Source organism: Poecilia reticulata, chromosome 23, assembly GCF_904066995.2.
Source record: "Poecilia reticulata chromosome 23, P_reticulata-male-v2, whole genome shotgun sequence".
Lineage (NCBI taxonomy): Eukaryota > Metazoa > Chordata > Actinopteri > Cyprinodontiformes > Poeciliidae > Poecilia > Poecilia reticulata.
This window is the reverse complement of record NC_088852.1, coordinates 9,723,408-9,741,327: the sequence shown is the minus strand read 5'-3', so window position 1 is coordinate 9,741,327 and position 17,920 is coordinate 9,723,408. Positions and strand designations below refer to the sequence as shown.

At 40.9% G+C, this 17,920-nt stretch overlaps 1 long non-coding RNA gene across 1 annotated transcript; it reads left to right on the top strand.

Moving 5' to 3' along the window:
• Positions 1-6,397: 6,397 nt before the first annotated feature.
• LOC145550223 (uncharacterized) lies at positions 6,398-8,259 on the top strand. Its single transcript, XR_014086137.1, has 2 exons — positions 6,398-7,320; positions 7,735-8,259. It is a non-coding gene; the product is annotated as an uncharacterized LOC145550223 (long non-coding RNA).
• Positions 8,260-17,920: the final 9,661 nt, after the last annotated feature.

The window sequence follows — 17,920 nt, the reverse complement described above, 5'->3', positions numbered from 1 at the left end:
CTTTTACCTCTCTCTCTGTCTACCCCGCTATCTTTTTAAATTTAGGTTTCAGCATTGACTTAAGATGAGGGTTGGTTCACAAGCGTTGCCACACCAGACCAAAAAGAATAGTATTAGTGCCGAGGCCGTTTTAAAGACTTTTTCTTTAAAGCCCCATTCCTTACGCCTTCCCGCAGGAGGCTCCTGCCCGCAGGAGGCGCCTTCCCGCAAGAAAGGCTCCTTCCCGCAGGAGGCTTAAGGTACGGGGCTTTCAAGACAAAGTCTTATAAACAAGCCCTGGCACTAAATTTTTTTCTTTTTTGGTCTGGTGTGGCAACACTTGTGAACAAACCCTCATCTTCAGTCTACGCTAAAACCTCCATCTAAAAGGACAGCGGTATAGACAGAGAGAGAGGTAAAAGACCGAAAGGATAACCTTTCTATCCTCTATCCAGTCAAACTGGTTTGTTCTTACAGACGTCAGCCTGCAAGACAAAAGTAAAAAAAACTTAGTGACCAACTGATCGCAGAGGGCCTACATTCAAGGACTCTGCGTCTGACGGCCAGTGACGTTTACTGTGACGTCACTGACAGTCACATATGACGGTAATGCGCACGCGCACATCGATTTGACGTCAAATCGATGTGCGCGTGCGCATACCTTACGGTGCATACCTTACGGTAATGCGCACGCGCACATCGATGTCACGTCACATACTTCGTACTCAGCAGATTTCTTAGAAATGCGTCATACCTGTAGAAGTTTCATCTTGTGTGTTTTATTTCTCAGTAGTTTACGGTAAATTGTATTTAATTAAGCTGCTATGTCAATAAAACATATTAACATAAATGACTTTTGCTGTTTCCAATATCGTTACCATACTGTAAACAAGACATTAGTCCCGTTTAGCGGCACTATTACTACAAATACTGTTTGACTACAAATTTGTTCGGGATATTTTGTCCCTATCCCTAATCTACCTTTTTAATATTTTTAATACTTCTTTAGAAAACTGCACGGAATATGTCCTAAAAAGACACATGAATAACGCTGGATGCTGACCGAAGCTGTGTTGGGCAACAAGCAGAACAACACCTCTTTCTGGACATTGCGTGGAATTAACTAGATTTTCTTATTTATATATATATATATATATTTATTTACCGTGAACTTCTGACAAATAAAACACACAAAATGAAACTTCTACAGTTATATCGGATTTATAAGAAACGTAACATCCATGTGCGCATGCGCATTACCATAAAGTACGCTGGATTTATGAGCAGTGTGCTTTTAATGTAGATTCAAACTAAACCTTTTTGTTTTCGTCTTGTAGGCTGACGTTTGAAAGAACGAACCAGTTAGACAGGATAGTAGAGGATAGAGAAGGTTATCCTTTCTGTCTTTTACCTCTCTCTCCGTCGACCCCGCTATCTTTCTAGATGTAGGTTTTAGCATAGACTGAAGATGAGGGATCGTTCACCAGTGTTGTCACGTGAGACGAAAAAGAAAAGTATTAGTGCCGAGGCCGTTTTAAAGACTTTGTCTTTAAAGCCCCCATACCTTACGCCTTCCCGCAGGAGGCATAAGGTGCCCCTGCTGCGGTGGCGCTGCACGTCCTGGAGGCCAGACCTGTATATACATTTTAGGCAATCTGTGTCATGTGACTAAGATTTAATAGTCACATGACATGTGACATAGATGTATGATGTAGAAATAGATATTTAAATCTACATCACAGTATTTTTTCTTTGACAGTCTTTGAATATAGTCCATCTGCGATCATTTGCTCGCTTCCTCTTTTCTTTTTCTTGTCAATTTAAAGTAAAACCCATCAAATATAAACGATCTCCCTCTGTAATGGAGCGAGATCATCACCAGCTCTTATAAAGCTGGTGATTGCTTATTGTATTTGAGATGTTTCACTTTGACAAGCATTACAAAACGAGATGAAACAATGAAATTGCCTACATTTAAATGCTGCATGTAAAGCAGTTTATTTGCAGTCATGGAATACTATTAACAGATTTAGCCATACAAGAGGTTAAATTTTGTGTTTTTATCAATGACCATAACATTGATTATTGTCAATAATTTCTTAGTAGTCCGACATCATATAGACAAATGTCGCTTCTTTAAAGTTTTAAATAATTCATAATTTTATTCAGTATTTTTATTACTGTTTTATAAGTTCTGACATTTTGTCAAGTCAACAGCTGACTTCTTTTTTGAAAACATTCACAATTTTTGAATTGCCCTGAACTATTTTTAGTATTTTTTCAAGTTGTATATTCAAGTTGCACCTTTAAACGCTCGATACATTTTAGATTGTTTGTGTTGAGATTTTTTTGTTTGTTTGTTTAGTTCTGTTCATTTTTGTGTATGTTGCAAATACATAATATAAACACTATGGTATCCTTTTGAGGTTGATTGTGTATCTTACATTAAAAAAACAACAACTTAGTGACAGGCCTTCATTTAAAGACTCTGAAAAAAAGGACTCAGATCGCCTGCACCTGATTGGCTCAGCTGGTAACGTGATCCTCGCCTGGCAAAGTCAAAGCCCGAATCACACGTTACAGATTGAGGTGAATAACAGGTGTTCTGACAATCTGTCATACCTGGTCAATCTAGCATACCTTGTGGTAATGCGCATGCGCACATGATGTTACGTTTCTTATGAATCCGTCACAACTGTAGAAGTTTCATTTTGTGTGTTTTACTTCTTAGAACGTTACGGTAAATAAAAAAAAGTCATAATAAAATAAGAAAAATCTAGTTATTTGTATGCAGTGTCAAGTAAGAGGTGTTGTTCTGCTTGTTGCCTAGCAGCTTCGGTCAGCATCCAGCGTTATTCATGTGCTTTTTTTTTAGGACATATTCCTTGCAGTTTTCTAAAGAAGTAATAAAATATTAAAAAGGTAGATTAGGGATAAGGACAAAATATCCCGAACAAATTTGTAGTCAAACAGTATTTAATAGTCACGCTAAAAGGGACTAATGTCTTGTTTACAGTATGGTAACGATACTGGAAACAGCGAAAGTCATTTATGTTAATATGTTTGATTAACTTAGCAGCTTAATTAAATCAAATTTACCGTAAACGTCTGAGAAATAAAACACACTAAATGAAACTTCTATGACGGATTTATAAGAAACGTAACATCGATGTGCGCATGTGCATTACAACAACGTATGCTTTTATGAGCAGAGTCTGCTTTTATTGTATCTACATTAAACTACCTTCAAACTAAACCTTTTTTATTTTCGTCCTGCAGGCTGACGTTTGTAAGAACGAACCAGTTTGACTGGATAGAGGATAGAAAGGTGATCCTTTCTGTCTTTTACCTCTCTCTCTGTCTACCCCGCTATCTTTTTAAATTTAGGTTTTAGCATTGACTTAAGATGAGGGTTGGTTCACAAGCGTTGCCACACCAGACCAAAAAGAATAGTATTAGTGCCGAGGCCGTTTTAAAGACTTTTTCTTTAAAGCCCCATTCCTTACGCCTTCCCGCAGGAGGCTCCTTCCCGCAAGAAAGGCTCCTTCCCGCAGGAGGCTTAAGGTACGGGGCTTTCAAGACAAAGTCTTATAAACAAGCCCTGGCACTAAATTTTTTTCTTTTTTGGTCTGGTGTGGCAACACTTGGGAACAAACCCTCATCTTCAGTCTACGCTAAAACCTCCATCTAAAAGGACAGCGGTATAGACAGAGAGAGAGGTAAAAGACCGAAAGGATAACCTTTCTATCCTCTATCCAGTCAAACTGGTTTGTTCTTACAGACGTCAGCCTGCAAGACAAAAGTAAAAAAAACTTAGTGACCAACTGATCGCAGAGGGCCTACATTCAAGGACTCTGCGTCTGACGGCCAGTGACGTTTACTGTGACGTCACTGACAGTCACATATGACGGTAATGCGCACGCGCACATCGATTTGACGTCAAATCGATGTGCGCGTGCGCATACCTTACGGTGCATACCTTATGGTAATGCGCACGCGCACATCGATTTGACGTCAAATCGATGTGCGCGTGCGCATACCTTACGGTGCATACCTTACGGTAATGCGCACGCGCACATCGATGTCACGTCACATACTTCGTACTCAGCAGATTTCTTAGAAATGCGTCATACCTTTAGAAGTTTCATCTTGTGTGTTTTATTTCTCAGTAGTTTACGGTAAATTGTATTTAATTAAGCTGCTATGTCAATAAAACATATTAACATAAATGACTTTTGCTGTTTCCAATATCGTTACCATACTGTAAACAAGACATTAGTCCCGTTTAGCGGCACTATTACTACAAATACTGTTTGACTACAAATTTGTTCGGGATATTTTTTGTCCCTATCGCTAATCTACCTTTTTAATATTTTTAATACTTCTTTAGAAAACTGCACGGAATATGTCCTAAAAAGACACATGAATAACGCTGGATGCTGACCGAAGCTGTGTTGGGCAACAAGCAGAACAACACCTCTTTCTGGACATTGCGTGGAATTAACTAGATTTTCTTATTTATATATATATATATTTATTTACCGTGAACTTCTGACAAATAAAACACACAAAATGAAACTTCTACAGTTATATCGGATTTATAAGAAACGTAACATCCATGTGCGCATGCGCATTACCATAAAGTACGCTGGATTTATGAGCAGTGTGCTTTTAATGTAGATTCAAACTAAACCTTTTTTATTTTCGTCTTGTAGGCTGACGTTTGAAAGAACGAACCAGTTAGACAGGATAGTAGAGGATAGAAAAGGTTATCCTTTCTGTCTTTTACCTCTCTCTCCGTCGACCCCTCTATCTTTCTAGATGTAGGTTTTAGCATAGACTGAAGATGAGGGATCGTTCACCAGTGTTGTCACGTGAGACGAAAAAGAAAAGTATTAGTGCCGAGGCCGTTTTAAAGACTTTGTCTTTAAAGCCCCCATACCTTACGCCTTCCCGCAGGAGGCATAAGATGTCGCTTCTTTAATGTTTTAAATAATTCATAATTTTATTCAGTATTTTTATTGCTGTTTTATAAGTTCTCACATTTTGTGAAGTCAACAGCTGACTTCTTTTTGAAAACATTCACAATTTTTGAATTGCCCTGAACTATTTTTAGTATTTTTTAAAGTTGTATATTGAAGTTGCACCTTTAAACGCTCGATACATTTTAGATTGTTTGTGTTGAGATTTTTTTGTTTGTTTGTTTAGTTCTCTTCATCTTTGTGTATGTTGCAAATACATAATATAAACACTATGGTATCCTTTTGAGGTTGATTGTGTATCTTACATTAAAAAAACAACTTAGTGACAGGCCTTCATTTAAAGACTCTGAAAAAAAGGACTGAGATTGCCTCCACCTGATTGGCTCAGCTGGTAACGTGATCCACGCGTGGCAAAGTCAAAGCCCGAATCACACGTCACAGATTGAGGTGAATAACAGGTGTTCTGACAATCTGTCATACCTCGTCAATCTAGCATACCTTGTGGTAATGCGCATGCGCACATGATGTTACGTTTCTTATGAATCCGTCACAACTGTAGAAGTTTCATTTTTGTGTGTTTTACTTCTTAGAACGTTACGGTAAATAAAAAAAAGTCATAATAAAATAAGAAAAATCTAGTTATTTGTACGCAGTGTCAAGTAAGAGGTGTTGTTCTGCTTGTTGCCTAGCAGCTTCGGTCAGCATCCAGCGTTATTCATGTGCTTTTTTTTTAGGACATATTCCTTGCAGTTTTCTAAAGAAGTAATAAAATATTAAAAAGGTAGATTAGCGATAGAGACAAAATATCCCGAACAAATTTGTAGTCAAACAGTATTTGTAGTAATAGTCACGCTAAAAGGGACTAATGTTTTGTTTACAGTATGGTAACGATACTGGAAACAGTGAAAGTCATTTATGTTAATATGTTTGATTAACATAACAGCTTAATTAAATAAAATTTACCGTAAACGTCTGAGAAATAAAACACTAAATGAAACTTCTATGACGGATTTATAAGAAACGTAACATCGATGTGCGCATGTGCATTTCAACAACGTATGCTTTTATGAGCAGAGTCTGCTTTTATTGTATCTACATTAAACTACCTTCAAACTAAACCTTTTTTATTTTCGTCCTGCAGGCTGACGTTTGTAAGAACGAACCAGTTTGACTGGATAGAGTATAGAAAGGTGATCCTTTCTGTCTTTTACCTCTCTCTCTGTCTACCCCGCTATCTTTTTAAATTTAGGTTTTAGCATTGACTTAAGATGAGGGTTGGTTCACAAGCGTTGCCACACCAGACCAAAAAGAATAGTATTAGTGCCGAGGCCGTTTTAAAGACTTTTTCTTTAAAGCCCCATTCCTTACGCCTTCCCGCAGGAGGCTCCTGCCCGCAGGAGGCGCCTTCCCGCAAGAAAGGCTCCTTCCCGCAGGAGGCTTAAGGTACGGGGCTTTCAAGACAAAGTCTTATAAACAAGCCCTGGCACTAAATTTTTTTCTTTTTTGGTCTGGTGTGGCAACACTTGTGAACAAACCCTCATCTTCAGTCTACGCTAAAACCTCCATCTAAAAGGACAGCGGTATAGACAGAGAGAGAGGTAAAAGACCGAAAGGATAACCTTTCTATCCTCTATCCAGTCAAACTGGTTTGTTCTTACAGACGTCAGCCTGCAAGACAAAAGTAAAAAAAACTTAGTGACCAACTGATCGCAGAGGGCCTACATTCAAGGACTCTGCGTCTGACGGTCAGTGACGTTTTCTGTGACGTCACTGACAGTCACATATGACGGTAATGCGCACATCGATTTGACGTCAAATCGATGTGCGCGTGCGCATACCTTACGGTAATGCGCATGCGCACATGATGTTACGTTTCTTATGAATCCGTCACAACTGTAGAAGTTTCATTTTGTGTGTTTTACTTCTTAGAACGTTACGGTAAATAAAAAAAAGGTCATAATAAAATAAGAAAAATCTAGTTATTTCTACTCAGTGTGAAGTAGGTAGTAGTACCTTATGCCTTCCCGCAGGAGGCATAAGGTGCCCCTGCTGCGGTGGTGCTGCACGTCCTGGAGGCCAGACCTGTATATACATTTTAGGCAATCTGTGTCATGTGACCAAGATTTAATAGTCACATGACATGTGACTTAGATGTATGATGTAGATACGTAGAAATAGATATTTAAATCCATAGACATCAATACGTAGACCCCTCATGGAGCGCTGAGTCGTACTTAAAAGCGTCCGCCATCTTCTATGTGGCAGCAGGGCAATTGGAGCTCCTTAAGTCCTGTGCTATGTGGACTTGTTTCAACCGTTTTACGAAACAAACTGGATTCATTAGGATTACCTTCCCCAGGTAAGGATGAAAGATCAGAATTACTTTGCTTTGCAGCTAGAAATTTGCTTCTAAACAACCAGAAAATATTTCCCATGTAGCAAAATTGGCCCGAAATAACCGCTGATTGTTAGCATAGCAGCTAACGTTTCATACTGTTTTCTAATGAGAGAGCGCTGATGAGAAACCGCTGTTAGAGGAGAAGTTCATTAAAAACCAGGGGATTTTGTGAGGAAAGATAAATCAGGATCAGAGCTGGAGCTGCTGTTCTTCAGTCTGTTTCCCAGCCCTCCTTCACCTGGTCGGTATTTAGCTATAAAGATGCTACGAGTCAGAGCCCAACATTCTGAAAATGTCTTTTTATGAATATGAAGGAAACATTTATGTATTTTCTATTACACTTTTGGATAATTTCTCTTTTATTCTTGGCTTTAGCCTGTGAACCAGGACGTCTCAGAAGTCACTGGAGTTCTCCCAGTGTGACCAGCAGACTGAAGCCCTGCATGTGACCAGTGTTCCCAGTATAATAAATACATGTTTTATTCTCACTTTTTGTGTATTTTTAAGCATCTAAATCTGAAGTATTAGTGTATTAATCTAGCTTATGTAATGAAATAAAAAATAATTTACTCTGTTAGAGTTATTTTCACTCTTTGTTGTCAATAGCAGAGTTGACATACTGTAATAAATATTTATTCTCTGGAAAAAAGTAAGAAAAATATGTAGTTTAATGTTTGACAATGACTGATTTATAAATCGAAAGTTATTTCTCAATAACATATAAAAAATAAATACAGGAAAATTATTTGTTTCTTGTCTTGAAATGTTAAATGTACATTAAATTATGGAATTATGTAAATATATAAATATAACACTGTAAAAGTATGTCTGTTAATCAATTCAATATAAAAATTATCAGAATAATTTCTATCAAATAAAACATTGTGCTCTTTATTCAGAAATGCCCCAAAACAATTAAATCATCACATCAAAAGTTCTATATGTAAATGAGACCAATCAGAGGCAGGTGATTGGCTTAGCAGGTTATTTCTTTTACTTAAGACAATCTGTATTATGTGACTAAGCTTTAATAGTCACATGACATGTGATATAGATATATGATGTAGATACGTAGAAATAGATATTTAAATCTACATCACAGTCGAGCTCTCGTGCCATTTCTTGACAATTTTGTACAGAAAACTTAACATTCAGTTTAGACATCAAAAAATGGGTGAATTCTAAATTCTCATACCTAAACATGTAATTTTGACTATTCATAATGACCTTCAAGATATCTTAAATCGTAATTACGGATGTGTGTCCAATGACACATCCGGTGACATCATTTGAAATATCTCGACTCATCAAAATGTAATTGAAGATATCTTGAATTACTTTTCTTACTAGTTAGAATGTAAATGCAGACATCATAAATTATTATTCCGGATTGTCAAAATACATTTTTAGATATCTAGAATGTCATGTATCTTGGGGATTTAATCTGCACATTCGTTAGGCCCCTAACCCTCTGCTGCTATGCAATAAAGGGAGGGGATAGCAAATTCATCAAAGGGCCTCACCTATTTGGAGAACTGCACTGGTCCAATTGATCCTCCCCTTTCTGAGACAAATTAAAACAAATGTTGGGTTTCCATTTACCTCGATGAACCAATCACGTTCCTCAGCATGCTCTGTGCTGGAACATTACTGCCAAAAGTATTTCCCTACAAGAAAACTCCAACCTGATCAAGCTGAAAAGACCAAAGCATTGTCATTTTTTACTGCTGATGCGGCTGTGACCTGTTGAAGTGATTTGCAAATGTATCTCTTCATGTCTTTCTTTTCCCTTTCTTTTATTATTTTCTTTCCCCCCTAAACACATTCATTTTGTAAACATACATTGTCAAGTTCCAAAGCCACGACCCCTGCTTTAACTTAAGGTTGGGTCAGATGACACGGTCGAGTTTTATGAGTCTTTGTTTCCTGAACTCCTTCCAAATTGTTTTCTCATCATCTTATAGAAGGACTCGCTGATCTGTGACACATTTGCTACATTGTGATGTTTCTTTTACTCTGTTCTTTTTCAAATTAATTAGTTTTTAAGTTATTTTTCAGTATTCCATTTGATTTCATCATAGTTTGTTCGTTAATCTGATTTAATCCCCCATTTTATCATTCAATACATATTTCTTTTCCATCAGTTAGATCGGACGTCAGTAGCTAGAGAACAGAGGTACTTATGGGATAAATTACCTGTAAAGTTTGGCAATTTTGTTAAATTCTCAGACTTTATTAGAAATAAAGTCAGTGATTATTCCTTTGATTATTCCTGACAAGTTTCACTCATGATTCCAGAGATTCTGGATGATTCCCAGATTCAGCTAAATAAACTTGAACTTCATTAATTTCATTAATAATAAATTATCTATACAAATTGGCATGGTATCACAACTGCAATATGACAAGATGATCGGGAAGATTCTTCTGAAGACAGTGAGGGGAGCTCACTGGGTTTAATGCATCTTTAATTGTTTTTATTTTTCACTGTTCCCAGGGAAGTTTAATTGTATTTGTATTGATTTACAACGAAATAATAACTTAATTTGAAGGTTGGCTGCCTGCCCAGTATCTGACCTGCCCTGGACTGGCAGAGGAGAATTGTAATAAATACAGTATTGAACACAGTGGCATTTCTAGCCCTGTTTTAGCCATAAAACTGTATCTCAGCACCCCTGAATCGAATTGCCACCCATCCCGTAAAATACGGGATCGTCCCATATTTGGCCGTTAAATGTATTGAACCCATCCATAATTGTCCGAAAGAAACGCCTATCATACACATATCAATACTAACTTTAACAATATTGACCCAAATAAAACACAGGAAATATTAAGGTCAGCTAAATTCTAGTGGCGTGGTGCAGTGGGCTCCTGTGTGATGGACAGAATGGATCAGGAGAGGAACTGCAGACCTATTAGAACCAGGTATCGGCGACTCTTCATCCTCAATCATTTCCTGAGGCTGATATGGTACAGAACATTTTGCTATGATTGATTCGGTTTCTTGTTGTGATTTTGTTTGACTTTGTTGATTTTGTTTTTGTTGACTATTGTGGTTTGATTATTTGCTTAGGATGTCGAGTTTGGATGATATTTGATAAATAATAGTGTATTGAAGATTGAAACTGGTTTTATTGTGGATAAGCAATCACTCCAGGTGTCGGGTTAGGACAGCTATTATATATGTTGAGGTGAGTTGTTGGAAGGAGAGAACGTCCGATTCCAGATTTAGGTTTAACTTGACTTTAATATACTTCCAGCTTCATCCATATACATAACAGGCAGGATTCAATGGGGGGAGCTTGTAAATGAGATTGTGTGTGTATTGAGTGTATGCATATGTATGTAGCTCTGAGTATGTGTGTGTGTGGTTTCATTCAATGGACGCACACGATGTAAAGAGGTAATAACAAATCTGCCTTGAGAGCCGCCCCACCGAATGCTCAGGTCCATAAGTGAAGTATGAAGAAGAAGCCACCCAGTGGAGGAAAAAGGCACTACATATGAAACACCTAAATAAAGAAAATCAAACTAAAGGGCTGGAACAAATAATTAACAATCTTTTGTACAGCCGCCCCCAAATTTGAAATGCAAATTTGACCACTAAGTGTCTTGTCCATCCTGAGGTAAGGCTGGTAGCTTTATGAGGCGAACAACTGGCCGAGTGTAGGTCCTGCCTTTAACTTGAACCATAGCTGTCCTCACGCGTCCATCTGCTCCAGGTATGACGCTTGTCACTTTCCCTACTTGCCAGAGGGCTCTTGGTATCTGCTGGTCAACAATGAGCACTATAGTGCCCACCGTGATGCCATCCTTTTCTGTTTGCCATTTCTGTCTGGCTTGTAATGTTGGAAGGAAATGGCGAATGTAATGCTTCCAGAAATGATCTGTTAAAACCTGAGAATGTCGCCACCTTTTTCGACTTAAAAGTGAAGACTCAGGATAGACCACTTGTGGAAGGGAGGAGTCTGGTCGCCCCATCAACAAACAGTTGGGCGTGACTGGGTCTGGATCAGCCAGATCAGAAGAAACGTAGCCCAAGGGCCTAGAGTTGAGGATACCCTCTATTTCAATGAGGACTGTTTTTAACACCTCCTCCGGTACTGCCTGAACTCCAAGAGCTATCCGGAGGGCGCTCTTTACTGATCTAACTTCTCGCTCCCAAGACCCACCAAAATGCGGAGCATTTGGAGGATTAAAACGGAAGTGAATCTGTTGAGCGGCGAGTTGGTCCTTCACTGATTGTTCCAGGGCACTGAAAGCTTCTTTAAGTTCTTTATCCCCTCCTTTGAAATTAGTTCCTTGGTCCGATAGGATCTCATGGGGTGTTCCTCTTCGAACTATAAAACGTCGGAGTGACATGAGGAATGAATCGGTGTCCATATTAGGGAGAAGATCTAGATGGACAGCTCGGGTGGTAAGGCACTTATACAGGATACCCCACCTCTTTTCGTTGCGTCGTCCCACTTTTACTATCATTGGACCAAAGCAGTCCACCCCTGTAGAATAGAAAGGCGGTCGGAAAAGCCTCAAACTGGAGGGTGGCAGATCTGCCATCCTTGGGACTTGAGGGCTGCCTCGCCATTTCCTGCAGTCCACACAGTTATGCTGGTGCTTCCTGATAGCTTCTCTCCCTCTAAGTAGCCAGTATTTTCTTCGCAGCTCAGCAAAAACACGCTCTGCTCCAGGATGATTCAGTTGTTTGTCATAATGCTGGATCAGTAGTTTGGAGACAGGGTGGGAGGATGAAAGTAGAATGGGATGGAGCACATCTGAGCCTAGGCCTTCACATCGGCGAAGCCTCCCTCCAACACGGATTAGACCTGAAATCTGATCATATTCAGGGGCGAGTGTGAGCACTCTACTGGTAGATGGAAGAGCCTTTCCCGATTTAAGTAACATCATCTCTTCTGGGAAGTTATCCATCTGAGCCTGTCTGAAAAGGGCTAACTCAGCGTTGTGATAGTCATCAGCAGTGGGAGATTTGTTAATGGCCGCCCCGTCAAGTGCTTTTGCTGTTGCTTCTAGTAGCTCTTGAAAGGTATTAAACTGCTGAATGTCAGGAAGAGTTAGTTGTGGTGAGCTGATTAGACCACAGAATACTGGGCTCCTCAGCTCCTCTGTTTCCTCGTTAAGGTGGTCAGTTGGTGATTCAGGCCACTGGTCAGATGCCTGCAGGAGGAAGGATGGTCCATGATTCCAGCGACTTTTTCCAGTCAGTTGGACTAAGGTTTTCCCTCTGGTGATATCGTCTGCTGGGTTGGAGGCAGAATCGATGTAACGCCAGGATCTGACATCAGACAATTCCTGAATCTCTGCAACCCTTGTGCCTACAAATACTTTATATCTGCAGGAATTGGATTTGAGCCAGTTGAGTACTGTGGTGGAATCAGTCCAGTATACCACATTTTGGATTTTGATGGTGAGTTCTTTCAGCAGCACCGAAGCTAACTGTGCTCCAGTTAAAGCGCCACATAACTCGAGTCGAGGTATCGATAGCTGCTTCTTGGGTGACACTCTGGATCTAGCAGCTAAGAATGCAATTTGTACTTTTCCATCCCCGTTGTCACTGCGCAGATACGCCACTGACCCATAAGCACGTTCAGATGCGTCGCAAAACACATGGATGGTCTGACTGGTGGTACTACAATCTGTGTTATGGTCAGTGTAGCATCTGGGTAAGGCAATCTGAGACAACTGTGGAAGCTCTTCTTCCCATGTCTTCCAAGCTTGGAGCAGATCTTCAGGGAGATTGGGATCATCCCAACCTCTCTTCTTGTCCCAAAGGCGCTGTACAATGATCTTAGCTCTGGTCGTATATGGAATAATGTATCCCAGGGGATCGTATTGTTGGGCAAGAAGACGGTAAATGTTGCGCATAGTTGGTTCAAGACAGTCACGGTTGTGCTGCTTATAACAGAGTGTGTCTGACTTACACTGCCACAACAGTCCAAGTGTGCGTTCTTGAGGATTAGCTGTTTGTTGTGTGAACCAAAGGGTGCTGCTCTCTGATCTTGATTCTTTGGGTAGATGTTTGATGACAGCAGGAACATTGCTAGCCCATTCTCTGAGCTCGAATCCACCTTCCAGTAGCAGTGTGTGCAGACGATTCACCAACTGTTTGGCCTGGTTCTCTGACTGAAGACTCTGCAGACAGTTATCAACATAGAAACAATGTTCTACTGATTGGCGGGCATCCTCTTCTGGTGCAGTGTGTTTTTGGACATGATTTTGTAGTGCAAAGGTAGCACAACATGGACTGCATGTTGTCCCAAAGGGGAGCACTTGCCACTCATAGATAGTGGGTTCCTGGTCCACTTTAACATCTCTCCACAGGAAACGAAGGAAGGGTTTATCTTCATCCAACAGGCGCACCTGATGAAACATTCCCTTCACATCACTGCTGATCGCTACAGGGTGTTCTCGGAACCTAAGGAGGACTCCCAGAAGACTGGCTCCAAGTGTAGGGCCAGGAAGAAGATGATCATTGATGCTCTGCTCATTAAAGATGAAGGAGCAATTGAAGACTATTCGATACTTTCCATTGTGTTGAACAATGTGGTGTGGAATGAACCATGAATGGTTGTTCTCCTTTGCCTTGGTTGGGGATATGGCTTTGACATAACCGGCATCAATGAGCTTGTGGATTTCTTTGGCGTAAATGTTAGCTTTCTCCGGGTCCTTTATTAGCCGTTTTTCTGTCCCACGCAGTTGTGGCAAGACTGCCTCTTTAGGTGCATGGAGGGGTGGTAGGTTCCGTTTCCATAACATCGGCGTTGCATACCTGTTCACACCATCGACCATTACTCTGGTGGTCTTATCTTCCAGTATGCGGACTGCCTCCAAATCTTCTCTTGACCGAGTGATCAACCGTTCGCTCCTGTAGGGCAGCGTATCTAGCTGCCACAACATTTCCACATGACTTAGAAGCTCTGTTTCCGGTGGATTGCACTTAGTGAAGAGGCACTGCTGTGGAGACAGTTGATGGCTTAACAAACTTGTGGGGCCTTGTAGAGTCCAACCTAGCCTAGTATGAACTGCTGCAGGTCCACCTGGTGGACCGAGACGTACTGGTTCCACTGGCGTAACCAGATGTGGGTAATCTGACCCAATCAGCAGAAGTGGATGGGCACCTTTAATGGATGACAGTGGAATGTCTCTGAGATGGCGATATTTTTCTTGCAGAGCTTCAACTGGGTAGGTATGGCAGGCTAAGTTTAACTGTTTGGCTGTGAACGCTTTGTTGACCTGGTATGACTTGTTAGGCTGTGAAGCAGGAGCAACTGAAAAAGAGACAGTGGCACCGTGAATGGTGCAGACTTCTTGCCTGACGGTACGGAGCGTGAGGTCTTCAGGCTTCCCTTGAAGACCCAGGCTAAGAGCAGCATTATGTAGGAGTATTGTGCGTTCTGACCCATCATCCAGTATTGCATAAGTCTCCAGTACCTTCGGACCGCTCTGGATGATGACACGACACAGCTTCAGTAATACTTGGTTACTCCTAGCTGGCCGATCAATGTACAGCGTCTCTGAAACTGAACTCACTAGGCATGTGCTTGATTGAGGTGCTTGATGTTCGCCATGTGTTATACTCATTTGGCTGGTATTAACATCGTGCAGGACGTCCAGATGCTTCCTCTCACACTGTTTGCACTTGGCTTTGAGATTGCACCTGGCGGCCTGATGTTCCCGACCACAGCGCCAGCATCGACTGTTTGCTTTAATCCACTCTGTCCTCTGCTCCACTGACAGGATTTTGAAATTGTTGCATTGGTTCAAATAATGAAGTTCTGTATCGCAGAAGGGACAGTATTTCTTCGGCTTATCCTGAGAGATCTCTCTCACAGCTGGAGTCTTATCTGATTTCATCTTTGACTGAGGAGACTGACTACCAAGTAGAATCGCTGTAGATCTTTGTGATTTGTAGTCAGGACGTCGGCTTTTGGGCGGAGCTTGTCTCTCTCCGGTGAAGGTACTGCTGTATTGATCGCCACAAACTTGAACTCGTACTTCGTACTCAAGCCAGTCGGCCAGATCAAGCAGGTTTGGAACTGGATTATGAACAGGATTCACAAATCTATGAAAGTGTGCTCTTAGATCATGTGGCAACTTCACTAGGAGACGAGAAACATGTGATGCACATCTCAGTTCTGTCCATCCTTGACGTCCAAGTTGCTGCAGCATTCCTACTAAGGCGCGAACTTGAAGGGCAAAGGACTTAAATGCTTTAATATCTCCAGGTCGGATATTAGGTCCATCCATCAGATCAGAAATCCTCTTTAGCGCCAGCTGCTGCGGTTGACCATACATATCAGTGAGCGCTCTTAAAGTGTCTGTAAATGGGAGAGGACTGTTACTGTATGAGTCGGCTATAAGTAGCGCCTCTTCGCATTTGAGATGATCTGTGAGTATTTGAAACTTAAAATGCTCTGGAGCATCATATGGGAGTAAGTTGTCGAGGGCTAGTTTCAACCTGGCAAACTCACGTGGGTCTTCGGACTTGAAGTAAGGGATAGTCGGTTTGGGACCATGGTAGAACTCTAGCGCTGAGGGTTTACCATAGGAAGGGTCTCCGTGGGGGGAATGTTGGCAGTCAGATGAGTATCTGCCTCTCCGACTTCTCTCTCTGTCAAATCCATAGCGTGGTGCATAGTAATTATCATGGTGATCCCTGTAATCAGAAGATTGTCCCCCCTCAGGTCTATAGTAGAGGCTGTCATGGCGAGCGCTTGGACTACTTGGTCGGTTGGGCTTCTTAGGGCCATATGCATCACCGTGGTCTGGGTGATTTGACTTGAATGGAGAGACACCATAACAACGGTGAAATCCATCACCATGGTGATAGGGCTCATTATAGCGGTCGTAGTCATCCTCATAGTTGGGATCATACTTGACATCGGAGTTGGATGCTGCTTTAAAATGTGGCCCTTTGCTATCACATGATTTATCACAAGCTTTATGGTGTGATTTACACTCTCTTTGATGTGATGACTCTGGTTCCGGACGATCATCAATATCAAAATCCATAGGCTTGGCTTGGGAGAAGGGAGATGAGCTTCGTGTTGTTACTGGAGAAATGTCATCTTTGCTGATTAATCCTACCTCCTGCAAACAGCGGTCAAGATCCTCAATGGAGTCACGTCGGTGGCTTTGTGGAAGTGGAGGAACATCATCAATCACCGATGGGGCACTTACTGCCTGACGTAGGCTTGTGTGGCCACTAGATGGCGTCGGCTTACTTGTAGATGCTGGTGCAGTAGATGTATCCTCTTCTCTGAGCTTGGACTGTGACTGAGGATTTGAGTCTTGTCCATGAGATTGCTGGATTACGTCTGTAAGACGCTGGACCTCTCTGTGTAGTCGTTCACTTTCCTCTCTCATGCTTTGAATATATCTGAGCACTTCAGATGAAGCTGGCTGCTCCTCCTCAGTAATGTGGTGCCTTGGTGTATAGCTGACCTCGTAGTTCTGGAGATGTGATGGCATATGCCTCAATCTTTGTGGACGGTTTACGTCTCTCACGTTCCTCTCATGTGACCTTGACATATTGACTGTAGTGGTTGCTTGAATCCGGCTCGAAGGACCAAAATTGTATTGAAGATTGAAACTGGTTTTATTGTGGATAAGCAATCACTCCAGGTGTCGGGTTAGGACAGCTATTATATATGTTGAGGTGAGTTGTTGGAAGGAGAGAACGTCCGATTCCAGATTTAGGTTTAACTTGACTTTAATATACTTCCAGCTTCATCCATATACATAACAGGCAGGATTCAATGGGGGGAGCTTGTAAATGAGATTGTGTGTGTATTGAGTGTATGCATATGTATGTAGCTCTGAGTATGTGTGTGTGTGGTTTCATTCAATGGACGCACACGATGTAAAGAGGTAATAACAAATCTGCCTTGAGAGCCGCCCCACCGAATGCTCAGGTCCATAAGTGAAGTATGAAGAAGAAGCCACCCAGTGGAGGAAAAAGGCACTACATATGAAACACCTAAATAAAGAAAATCAAACTAAAGGGCTGGAACAAATAATTAACAATCTTTTGTACAAATAGCATTAGCCAAAATAAGTGGCTATCTAACCATTGTATGTGGAAATGGGGTCCAACCGTCCCCACACACGTAAAACTTGTATCATTTGCCATAGTCCTCTACGTTTGCCTCAGTCCTCGCACGCACAAGGGTTAATGTATTATATCACTAATATTTTATTAATGTGGTTTACTAGTTTGGATAATCTGACTTCCAATCAATTAAGAAAAATCATGCTAAGCAAAAATGCACCAGACCTGCAGCCCAGGGGCGGTTCTAGACGGGGGTCAAGAGGGGTTCTGAAGAAATTATAATAATGCGTTTTTTAAATATTCAGTGGTAGATATTTTATAAACCTTCACAATTTTATTTTTAATGTATTATTAAAAATACATTAAAATTATTTTTAATAAAAATTTATTTAATAAATTAAAAATTATAGTGCTGCACTTTTAGCTGCTGTATGGAGATAGGATCACACTTTCCATCTAGATCAGGATCTGCAACCTGAATCTCTGGAGACA